This window comes from Anas acuta, chromosome 5, assembly GCF_963932015.1.
Source record: "Anas acuta chromosome 5, bAnaAcu1.1, whole genome shotgun sequence".
Lineage (NCBI taxonomy): Eukaryota > Metazoa > Chordata > Aves > Anseriformes > Anatidae > Anas > Anas acuta.
The window spans coordinates 60,234,337-60,246,972 of record NC_088983.1 but is presented as its reverse complement, the minus strand read 5'-3'; the positions used below and the strand labels follow the sequence as shown (position 1 = coordinate 60,246,972).

The 12,636-nt window shown below is 41.0% G+C and overlaps 1 protein-coding gene across 1 annotated transcript in view; it reads right to left on the bottom strand.

Annotated features, from left to right (window-relative positions):
• The window catches only part of PIK3C2A (phosphatidylinositol-4-phosphate 3-kinase catalytic subunit type 2 alpha), a 56,652-nt gene extending 46,002 nt beyond the window's left edge, over positions 1-10,650 (bottom strand). The window contains exons 1-4 of the mRNA XM_068685167.1: positions 10,373-10,650; positions 5,783-5,844; positions 4,434-4,895; positions 3,996-4,047 (exon numbers count right to left, since the gene is read on the bottom strand). The gene's annotated coding sequence lies outside the window, so the exon portion shown is untranslated. The remainder of the gene's footprint in view (positions 1-3,995; positions 4,048-4,433; positions 4,896-5,782; positions 5,845-10,372) is intronic.
• Positions 10,651-12,636: the final 1,986 nt, after the last annotated feature.

Here is a 12,636-nt window from a genome sequence, read left to right as displayed (position 1 = left end):
TGCCAAACAGCGCCTAAAGCAGAAGCAGCAGCCGAAAAGGAATTGATGAGGCCGAGCCCCAAGCACGTCCCCGACTGCCATTTTCCACGCGATTATAGTTAAACCCTGTCGCTTCCAAATCCAAGCATCTTCTGTAGGGGAAATCCTGACCGGGCACCAGCAAAGCCCTTGCGAGGCCAGCACTGGGAAGTGTTAACTCAAAGGATGTTCCTGTAGGAGCATCATACCGTGAATCCTTAATTAGGCAGATTAACGAAGTTCTTACTGCCATTTAAGCCATCGAGGAAGTTTCAGGCTGTCGGTTCTTCAGAAAAGAAACCGACGCTTTCTAATAGCAGACCGCTATTTGCTATCAATGAGCACAAAATCCCGCTTTGCGAACACCAAACCACCAACAGGAGACATCTGCTTGGCTCCCAAGGTGCAGATTTCCTGCTAGGCAGCGGTCTGTCCTTGAAAAGTTGCTTTCTTGTAAGACAATCCTATAAAGACTGACATGGGAAACCCTTTCCTGTGAGGAGGGTCTGCACAGCACGCTGCACATGGGCTCATTCTGCTGCACAAATGAGGTTTTCCACCTTCGAAAGGGAGGTGAGATTATGCTATCCTCCCTTTCTGTGTAGTGTTGGCTCTAATAAATGACATTTAGAAGGTCACTTTTTAGGGCATGAGTGCCTTTCTTACTGATGGGCCAGCACCTCCTGGTACAAAGCAGAACCTGTGGTGTGTTCGCTGCTTTCTTCTCCAAAAAGGAAACCACCCTGGATTTCACTTCCTAGTCACTGGCCACGGGGTTTAGTCCCGGCACAACCATTTTTCTATATTTCACCCATCACTAAACAAAGGCGTGTTAATCTGCTTGGCTTGAATAAAAGACAGCTATCGTCCCCCCAAATTCCAACGAGACCATGACTATTTGGTTGACCAACCACCACCATAATATTGGTCAATGTGTGACAGCACAAGCGGGTCAAATGTGAACCAGAAGCTGAGAAAGGAAAGATGATTTGGTTCGTTCTGCTGATTAATGCACAATCGTAGAAGGCCATTTTCGTGCTTGCCTACAAGTCCCATGATAACTAGAACCTTCTGGGACTTTCCCTTAGAAATTATTTCCTTCTTGCCAGGAATTTTTCCTGCTATTTAGCATGGATTTTAATAATTTAAGCCCACCCTTTTTAGTGATGTCATTCTTGCAAAATATTCTTAAGGTACTTCGTGTTAAATAGGCACCAATTTCCTTTTATCACACTAAGTTCAAACTGAATATGCTATTCCTTCCTTAGCTTTCACCCCTTGCACTGAAGAGCAACTGCAACACCAATATTCTTGCCTCTGCTTTCATAGTTTCTCAGTGACATTCTCATTAAATGTACACCAATTACCAGGTATGGTCTAGAAGCAGTACCACCCAGCTTTTGGAAACAGCATCTCTATACCCAATGCCAACAAGCCTTTACTAATGGGGAGCCAAAATGGTTCTGCTTCAAGAGAGAACTGCTTGGCATCAAAGCCCAGCTTCGGAGCAGAATGGCGCTGACTCCAGCGGAGTCAATACAGGGAACAATGACATAGCCTGCAGACTGCCTTACGAACGGGTAATTACAAGTTACACATTACCGCATGAAAACATGACGCCAGCTCCCAAATATGACTTACACAGGAAGTCACTGACGTGTTGCTGTCAGAGCAGCGCGCGAGGTGCGTGTCTCAGCAGCCTCGCTGCCTCCTTACTCTCTGTGGTGGCTGAGACAGCCACCAAGCATTGCAACTGCACCAGGAGTTCTCAGGAAACACCTTGTAGAAATACATCTCGTGGAAAAAAAAAAAAAAAGTGTATTGAAGATGGATGAGCACTAAGAAATCCATATAATTTTATGGAGTAGTGTTTTTACTGACATTTAAATTGTAAATTAGAGGCAGAAGAAACATGAGAGAATTTGTTTAAATGTTTGGACAAAGTGCTGTGCTCAGTACCGCTAATACTCAAACTTCACAAAATAATTCCAATGTAACACATGCAGAAAAACAAATCACCCTGTGTAAATAACCATACTAATACTGGGATTAACTGGCAATCTCATAAACTGCAGCTGGCAGATGCCTTTTAAAACAATACTTAGGGTACAAGAAAGCTTGATGTAGACCCAGATTAAAAGCACAGCTATACCCAACCAAAAGCAACAACAAATAAGTGTTTTGGTGAAGGTAACATCTGGAAGTTAAAAATAAAAACTCTGAGAAGAAAAAATGCCTTAATTTTCCTCTCAGCCTGAAACACATTTTATGTAAGCCTTCCAAATTTAACAGATGAATGCCTTAATTTAACTACTGGAATTGCCACTCGCCCTGTACTAATTGGAAGCAATAAACTTGATGCCTATTGTTAGAGCATCCTTTTTGTGAATGAGACATTGCTAGTAAGAGCACAGGGATTTTAGCAGGACAAATATGTTTCCTCTGAAAATAGGAAGATGGAGCACGTTATGCCAAGGACAAAAACCTCTTTGCAAACACGGTGACAAGTACCAGAATATGGTGCTTACTTTGTGCAGGAAATCCCCAAACATGTATTCCAAGGAAATTCCCAAACATTTGTTCATCAGGGTGGGGACTGCAACATGAAATTCACTCCATCAGGGCTCCTTGCTGCCTGCTGGAGCAGTGGGGGACCCCACAGATGCATTTGGGGCTGGTGCCCAGCACCCATCCCAAAGCTGCCAGCCTCAACATCACAGGGCTTGTGCAATTCAAGGAAGCCCCATGCAGTTATAGCTGGCAAGCTGTGCTTGGGGCTCTACCTGTTCTCGGGAATGTGGCCCTCAAAGGCCTTATGGCCTGTGACTTACACGTATGGAGCAGCTTAGGAACTCAAGTTTGAAAGAAAAAAGCTTAACTGTGATACACACTAAGACTATGCAGGAATTGAAAGTTATTCATCTATGTTTATGACTCCAATGTTAGGCTGCTTTTCAGGAAAGCTATAGCATTCAGTGATGTTTGACTTAGGAGCTAAACAGTTAAAATTAATCTTAAATTATAATTTTAAAATATACTTAGAATCCATTAGGTTTAAGAGAGTGACTGCTACACAGATCTACCAGTCTTCAGTAACCAAGACAGATCTAATGTTCTCGAGGTGACTATTACTTACTTAAAAGCAACGGTTTTAAGTTGCTTTGGTAATTTGCATCAAAGTTTTAGCTAGTTTTATCTTTGTTGTTTTCTTCGTTTTGTTTTGTTTTGTTTTACAAATTTTTTCCCCCTAAAACCAGCAGAGGGAGACAGGTTCTTTTTTACTCCAAAACAAGTCTTATTTCCTCAAAAACATGCCGAGTTGAATTTTCACTACAACTTCCTCCATTAGTCTCACAATGCCTTTTCTTGTTAATTTTGAATTTTGTTATTAATACTCATTTTGCTTGCTCTGTTTATTCAAGCTTAAATACCAACTGCTTACATCTACAGATGTTTATTCAGTAGTATGTTGTTATTAATAATTCATTGTGAAGTTCTTTCAGGAAAAAATGGGATATCAGTGTTGGTAATGAATGAAAACGATAAATGGGCCATGGTTGTTTTTATTGTTTCACTGTTATGCAATAGATCATGTGTTTTCACTGGGTGAGGTTTATATATAGCTCTTAAAATCTACACAATAGTTTCAGCTACGTATGAGTTACATTTAAGCTCAAACATAAGAAAGTTCCCCTTTGCAAACCAAAAGAGAAAAAAAAAAGCCAACAACCAAAACCAACAACGAACAAAGAAAAAACACTAGTAGGTACAAGTGCAAGTAAAATCTTCTCTTCGGTTAATTTCTTAGGACCCAGGTCCTGTTTCAGAAAGCGAGAATTTAGGCACTAAAAGCCAAAACACTATTACAGATCTTGGCACAGAGAATTAGGTATTCCCTGCACAATTTAAATAACATCTCTATGGCATAGCATGACAGGGCACACATTTGAAATTCATAAAAAATTTCTTATATTTACCCCAATTTTCTTCAAGCAAATTATGTCTAGAAGAGCTGTTGGACCAGGAAACCTAAGAACATAAACAATTGAATATATTTTACTACTGGTTTTACTGTAAATATTGTGATAATTTTTCTTTTCCGTATAACTTTTTATAGATTGCTTGCGTAGAGAGGAAATTGTATGAAATGGTTTTGGATAGGAATGACTGTGCTCAACTGAAGACATGCACGATTTTTGTCATTTGAAGGCTTTAAATAAAAAGAAGCTTCCACTCAAATGGAGTAGAAGCAGAAAAGTTAGAAAACACAAGCAGAAGGTGTGTCAGTGCTGCAACATGATCGGGAGGCACCACGGGATAGTTTATAGCCTACAGTATGCATTGGTAAGGGCAATTAATGTAAGAACGATGCCAGAAAAACCCGAGGGAGAAACTGTGGACAACAGGATGCGTACCTGGAAATAGCAATCATTCCTTGGGTAAAGGTAATTGAGGTAATTGGGAAGACTTCTGGCAAATTAGGTGCTTGAAATCCCAATCACAGCAAGTCATGCTTAATCAGACATCTAAAGACAGAGGATGATAAATCTTCATATTGACTGCTCACCGGAATTGCCCTTTATTGAAGGATTAAAAGAAAACAAAACCAGAAACAGTCATAGCAATCCTATACAGTATGAGACTTCCACAGCGATCTTTATCAGGTTGTTGAGAAAAAGGCTACAGGGACTTCTCCCAGCTGCCCCAAACCCTGCAGCCCTGTGGACAATCCCAGCCCTCACCAGCACAATCTGATATTCCTTTCCAGCATGAGCTAACTGCCTGAGGCTTCCTGTAGTCTCGTAGTAACCCCGGGTTCATCAGCAACGTGGCTTCTCAGGTCTCCAAGCGTTGCAAGTCAATGGAGATACTCTACCCTGAAGAAAAAGGAACAATTTCTTCTGTCATACGTTTGTTCATAATCACACAGTACACAATGCTGAGAAGCAATGCTCAAACCAAATGCATTCAGTGAGGCAGTTTTCATGCCCCTGTGCAAGTCTAATTCTATCATGGCTTGGCCCTTAATCCTTGTATTCTGGTACACATTTTTTTTTTGTAGTTTCCACAAGGGAAGTTAAGCACACAATGTGTTTCCTGGAGGACATTAGAAAAACTGGTTATCAGGTTAAGGGTCAATGATTCAAATTCAAGATTTTAACTAATGGATGCTCTGGAAGCAGCAGAATTGATTTAAAATGCTTGAAATCCTTGCCAAGATGCTTTAGTTGGTAAATCTCAGGCTTAGGAACGACAGTGATGGAAGAGCAGAGTACTGGCACATTATTCGAAGGGACTTACTGCTTGCATTTCTTATTTACTTTGTTATTTCACAATTTACTTTGTTATTTTATTATTTAGTTTATTATTTTACATCTGGAGGACAAAACTGAATATTGTTTTAATAAAAGTGATCTCCGAGGTCAGTGGAAGACTTTTCAGGTAAGACAGCAGCAGTCAGCACCCAACAAAAAGAAGCTAACGTCATTAATACGTGTTGCAATGCACCTGAACAACTGGAGATAGAGTTCATGTGTGTGTGGGAGGAGAGAAGTAGCGTGTGTTCACATACACACCTCCTGGGAAGCTTCAGGGAGGAGTACTCATCAGCACACCACGCAGTCCTGGCCTCGTTACAAACCCTGTCTTCACGGATACTCCTCACCCACCAGAGGAATCCTACCAAATCTACCTGCAATTCTGTCAGAGCCAGGTTTATGCACCCAAGCATGTGTATGCAGAATATATCATGAACACCACTTACCTTCCAAGGTGTCAGAGGAATCGCCTGGTCAGCAAAGCTTCTCAGGATCCACGGTCATTCCTCTGCGATGAAGCAGTGACACATCAGGTGATAAAGAATTACAGCACTCACCCTAATTAAAAGCATCGCTCAAGCAGTGTTGAAGCATTTGCAAACGGAGTATCAACATTAATTACTTTTTTTCTAACTATAAATGTAATATTAAGAAATAGTAGGCCTTTGCTTCAGAAACTCACTGTAGAGTAGCTGAAAGATACAGAAGACCGTACGGGTGAAAGCCTGGCACTTCAGTGGAGTGTCAAAGACTAATTCTGCCTGTGACACACTACCTGTGACACAGTGCAGCAAGTATTTAAGTTTATGCTTGTGTGTGGTGAAAGTACAGAGTGGTCTAGTGACTCCTTAAAGCTTTCTAAAGCTTGGAAAGTGGAAAAGTAATAAAAAAAAAAGTTTTCCACTATAAAGTGGAAAAAATTTTCGCTACGTATTTTAACTAAATCCCAAACATTTCAGGGAAAAAAAAAATAGTATAAATACTACTTCCATTAGCATAGTGCATAGCCCTTTGGAAGAGCAGAAATTCCTCACCCAAGTCAGGAATCACATCACAGTAGCATTAAGCCTGATCTTAATTTTGTATATAATATTTTTGTATTTGATATTTTTCTCTGCTTTCATTTAAAGCAGAGCCTAAGAACAAAATTATCTTTGCTTTGTTCAGCTAAAATCGATGGATGATTCCACCTGCAACATTTTGGCAACCCCCAGAGGTACCTAGCTGAATCTTTGACCTGTGGGAAACTACTTATTTAAATACCGAACTAATGAAAAGGTAGCTCCTCCAGCTATTTGTTCGTACTCTGGTACCAAGGTCATCCTGTCCTTCCTAGTCTCACATAATTAGAAACAAATCTGACAATAATTCTTGGTCATTAGATTTTGAAGTAAAATGCCTATCTCCTATCTGATATTAAAAGCCTTTTAAATTCTGCAAGGTGCAAGTGAGAAAAGTATTTTTTTCTTTAAAAAATATATCCTGAGATTCAAAACCTGCATAAAGATTAATACTCTAGTCTTATAAAATGGCCAGCCATGCAATGAAGTATTATAAATGTAGTTCCTGACTACTACACTTCCTAAAGCAGCAAAGAACATGCAATAATGATCATCACTATCTCTGTCTTTGGTTAAGAGACTTTAGTAGCTTCTTCAAAAGACAGAAGTGGACTTTTTTCACCTCCCCCACAAATACAGGAAACAACAGCTATCATCTTCCAAGGCTTTTAGAGAATTATTTGGATGTCTTTGAGTATGTATTCAGTAAGTTCTTACAGCTTTCACTAAAAGGCCAAGATTTTTATTTCCCTTTCCTAAAATTATTGCTATCACAAATTCCAGATTTTGGAATAGTCAGACCTAATCCTGGTCTCAACTGTATAACTTAGAAAAAAAATTTAAATACCAGATTCATAAACTCTGCAGTCACCACACAGCTTTCAAAGGAAAATGGCAATGTAGCCTGACAGCTGCAGAGGGCTTTAGCCGAAAGCATTTAAAGAATTCTTCTTTAATCTGATTTTAATGGAAATTAAGCTTTACTCACTTTCTCTTTGCACCAAAATTAACAGGGTTGATCTCACAGATAACTAAAACATTCCCTGAAAGTCTGGAATCACTTACATGTGGTCTCAGAAGTTATTATCACCTTGGATTCATAGGAAAAAAATAAAGAACCATAAAGCAAAAAGCTGAAGCTGTTTCTGTAACAGCACGTATCGTAATGCAGTTTGACAAGGCTTCTTCCCACACCTCCATACAGGCGATTTGCAGCAAACCCTAGAGTTCAACCAGCCTCTGACAAGCACCCCACACGGTAGGTAGCATGTGGCTGAGACCAGAGCACGGGCATCCAGCTTCCCACCAGCTCTTCCAGAAACTCCCCCTGAGCCCTAAATGACTTCAGAAATCCTCATCACCTTTGAATCTCATTTCAAACGCCCTACTTTTAAGAAGGCAGGATCCTTTCTGAGCATAATCACCAAACCCATTTTTCCACTGTGGCATTTCTTTTCCTTTTTTCCCCCTCCTTACACAAGCATGCAGTTATTTCACCACTTCACATTGCAGCCAGTGACCTGGGCCAAGTCAGTAAGGGCCAAAATGCACTTTTGTAACAATGAAAACTCTGCAACTCATTGGGAACCATTAATTCGTTAATAGAGAACGGATGCTGTCTTATGCTCTCAACGAAGTGCTCACAGAATGGCCCACACATGGAAACCTGAGGGCACTGCTAGAGCATGGCTTGCACCTTTGCAAATAAAGGGCTTGACAGACAAACCCCGTGCCTGCCTAATGGCAAAAGGCAGACAGATGCAATGACAGAGGTGGAGCTTATATTGAAAGCTTTTTTATTTTATGAAGCCCATGCTTAAGCTGTACGCTGCCCTGTAATCATTAAGCGCTAGGAATAAAAGCTTTGGGCTATTGCTGTGAAAGAGGATTTGCAAAAATCTGGTGCCAGTATCTCTACTGGCTTTGCAAACCCTCAAACAATTAAATAATCTGATGGCAGTTACTACTAACCCTACTAACTACTAACATTTTGATGCATGGAAAACATCAGTTCTTGCCTAGAACTTGGGTCCTGTGAGGAACCCGATGACCAGAGTCATTAATTTAAGTAGTTTTGCCTTAGGATGCTACAATGAGGCCTGAAGGCTGTATTCGAGTATCTTAAAAATAAATAAATAAATCCAACACCTTTATCTGGTCATTTCAATTGGTAAAGCTCCTTAAAGCCTCAGGAAATACTATTGCCATGGGGAGGAGATAAGCAGCAATACGTGTTTCTATCTCTGCAAGGACAGCAATTTCACTCAATATATGGCACCCACGTCCTTTGCTGTAGCCGGGGGAAGGATGTCTCTCGGGGGGGACTGGCAGGGGCTGCACATGTCCCTTTGCACGAGAAGTTTTGAGGAAAGGCTCAGACAAGCTAGAGAAGAACAGAAGAAAAGGAATTGTTGCTGTTTAAGGCTTGTCATCCTCTGCTAATGAGACAACTGAACCTGAACCATTTCCTAGATGAAGCTGTACCCTTGCAGTAGCAGGCTTGTTGAAAGAGTTTGATAACAGTATTACAACAGACAGGGTTTGCTTAGGCAAACCAGTTTGCCTTGGCTTCGGCTCACCAGCCTGCCAAATGGGCATTATCTAACCGCGGCGTTGTGAGACAAGGAACAACTGCGGGGAGCGTTCAGACACGCTGACAGAAGCTCTTACATCTCCTACGTTGCGTTTTACATTTTTGTTGGGGGAACATTTGAATTTGGAAGGGCAATGCTGGGAAAGTTAGGTCAGGAGAAATAAGAGAAAGTGAAATAAAGCCCAGAAATGTTGCTGTCCTGATCTATTTTTGCAGGTCAGTCTGTCTGACAAACCCTCCCACCTGCACCTTTCTGTAAACATTTCCAGCAGCTGCAGCAAGTCCCACAGAGGTACATGGCATTAGGTACCTCTTATTCCAGCATAAACACCAGAAAGGTAAGCAGCTTGCAGCTAAGCGAGTCTAGGAAGCACAAAGGCATTGGGTCACGGTGCAGTTTTTGCACTTTCAAGCTGTACCAACCATTTCAGAATGAAAGCTTCTGGTTTTCGTTTCCAGCATGGTGCTTGCTCCCAACATTTCCTGCATCTCAAGAAACAGACCATTGAGGTCGACTACAACTTCCCATCCAAAGCTGATATCCAATAAAATTAACAGCTAGATATCAAAGCACGTGTCTGTACAGATTGTCTGTTGAAATAAAGCTCAAGCTATGCAACTGGCCTGCTCCAGGACAGCTCACTTCGTTAGAACAGTCTTGAATTATGATTTATGTCTATTCCTCTGCAGTAGGTACAAGTCTGCATTTTCATTTTCTAAACACCCACCTTGGCAGAGACAAGCAAATTACAGGCAACACTCCTTCATACGTTCTTACCCAGTCTGATTTTTGTGACATTTCTTTGCTTTTGAGGTAAGGACAGATATTTGCAGTGCAGTATTAAAAAAGACAAAGAATAAAGAACTGTGGTTGATAAAGTGCAACCTGTGACGGAAAGCATGAAACTACTTCTAAACTATTGTATGTTTAGCTAGGGTTTATACAGGTCAATACAAAACATGCAAGTTCCCTCTGACACCTCTTGCAGAAGTCCCCTTTTAAAGCTTCAAAGAAAGGAAGAGTTGGGATGGGTTCCTGTTCTGTAATAAAGTGCCCTTGCTCCAGAGTATTTGCACCTCTTGCTCACGCTACTACTAAAGAGTAAGTGTTTCATCTCTGATGTAGACAAAATGTTTCCTGATGGCCAGGGTCCAAACCAATGCAGGATGGAACAAGCCATATCCTCCCCTTATTGTAACATTCACATTTCCTCAGCAAGTTTTTCAGGAACAGGATAATATAGGGGTCCAACAAAGACACCAGTAATGCTTTTTGCTAAATACCATTCCTTTTTTCCAGTGTGAGGAAACACACACCTCCCGTCTGATTGTTTTGACGAGCACACCAATGTATCCCCTTGTTTTATTTCCGACTTCCAAACCTGTAAATACTGTGGACATCTGTAGAGCAGCGCTGACAAATATGCATGTTTCACTCCAGCGTAACCAGAAGCAGCATGGACAAAAGGGGGATTGCTTCACACTGTGGAATGTCGAGAAAGATCAGGGAAACAGTCTCCAAACCAGAAATGTTCTTGTGATGGTTTCATGAGAAGGCTCAGTCTCCACACACTCCCCGTGGAATGGTAGCAGGGGAAAAAACAGACTGCGGATGCACAGGGGATGCAGGGGAGTGACAGCTACTTCTCCACGAGCATGGCTGCAAAGCACAAAAAGGAAAGGTGATAAATTCTCACTTAAATCTTCAACTTCCTGAAAAATATTGTTAAAATACACACCCACCTGCATGTTGGCTCACACTCGTGCATGCTTACACTCACAAGTACGCACTCGTACTGATGACTCTACCCTCACACACACCTCCCACGTGGCTGTTTGCTCATGCACACTTAGTCCTGCTGTCACACACACTCTCGTGGACTCACACACCTACTGACACAGCTGCACCTCCTTGCACTGAGAAGTGCCCCCCTTCCTCTTGAGATTTTCTTACCAGAGCTGGTAACTCATCAGCTATGCATTTTGTATTTTCAACACTAAGTTTCGCTAATAGCACTAATTATTTTGCCTGTAATTAAATTCATCGGGAACTAAGCACCGCTAATTGAAAAGCCTAAAAGGAAATGAAGACCTTTGGCTTGTACAACTCATGATGCAAGGTAACAGCGCTTTTCACCCGTAGGAGCAGACCTGTACTTTGCACAACACACAGGGAAGTGACAAGCGTGTGCTGAACTTTACTCTGGGATCCATCAGATCCTACCACATCTCTCCCCACGGAGCAGTTAAGCTTATATTTTAACTCTGACTTGCAACCCAGCCCATAAGGTTGGATAATTTCCTAGAAGAGCCAGCTTGGAACACGCCAAGCCAGCAAAACACAGACAGCCGTGCTCACCACACACTGCTGAACCTGCCAGCCCACTGTTTATCTGGTGGCCTTTTTGAGATGCAGGTACACGAGGGCTTTACACAGAACCATACCAATCCTTGTGGCGTTTTGTGCTCTCATTTTCCTAGCAGTTCCATCCGTTCTGCTACTTCCTATATTTTCACAGAACTTTCTTTTTACGCATCCACAACTGGAGGAATAGCAGAGAGGGTCTGAAGCCTGCTGTTTGGGATGAACCATTAAGGCTACCTTTTCCTCAAGGCAAATCATTTACATTATTGATGCATTATTTGCTGCTTTTCACCCAGCTGAGTATTGTGATAGCCTCTGCTGCTCTGGAAGTAAAGGTCAGCCTTCAATTTTATAACCAAGTAATTCCCTTTCACCAGCAAGCTTTCTCACATCATTTTCTACCCTTTTTGGGATCGCCTATGATAACATTGAAGCAGAGCAGCCTGATAAAAGTTCCTGGGAAACACTACAACTGACTGCACTCCCTTAATCTCAAGTTTATTAAAAATACGTAAATACAACAAGAAACCTAAACACCATGAGCATAAAGCCCTCTATTTAGCCCTGATGTTTCCTGCAATAACAACAATAATTACAAGCATGTAATTACAACAGGAAAAAAAGTAGATACAATTTTAAAGAACAGTTTTTTTTTTTTTTTAATGACTGCCACAATCTAATAAATATCTGGAATAATGCCAGCTTTTTTCTGATTTTCAGGTGTTACTCATATTCATTATGACTAGAAAGGCAATATATAAACCTCAGGTGACTTGAAAAATACATAATAAAATGCTGATTTACCTGGGAAATAAAATAAAGACTGTATCATGAATAAAGAAGATTTTCTTTTAATGAGACATTTAATGAGACTATTACCATAGTACTTCTTGCTCAACATGAAACTGTTATGAGATGCATGCTTTACCACAAACCCTTTCTTCTACTTTTTAGTCTATCCCTTGATGGAAATGGGAACCCCATAAAGTGGTGTAAGCAACACACGTGTTCCTGCAACCACAGTACCCTGCCATTTACTTCTTGTTTCTCTTACAATTTATGTTATTTCCAAGCCTCCCCCATTTGAGCTTTTACAAGCTAGGAGGTCTTACCTCCTTCTTAAACAAGATATCATTCCTCATCTTTTTGCAACATTCCCATGTTGATGCAATCTCAAGTTATCCTCATGCGCTGTACCAGTATTCATTTGATTTTCCCTCCACCTTAAAGAGTGAAACTTTTTTTTGAAACTAAGCTATCTTCCTCAACTCTCTCTGTCCT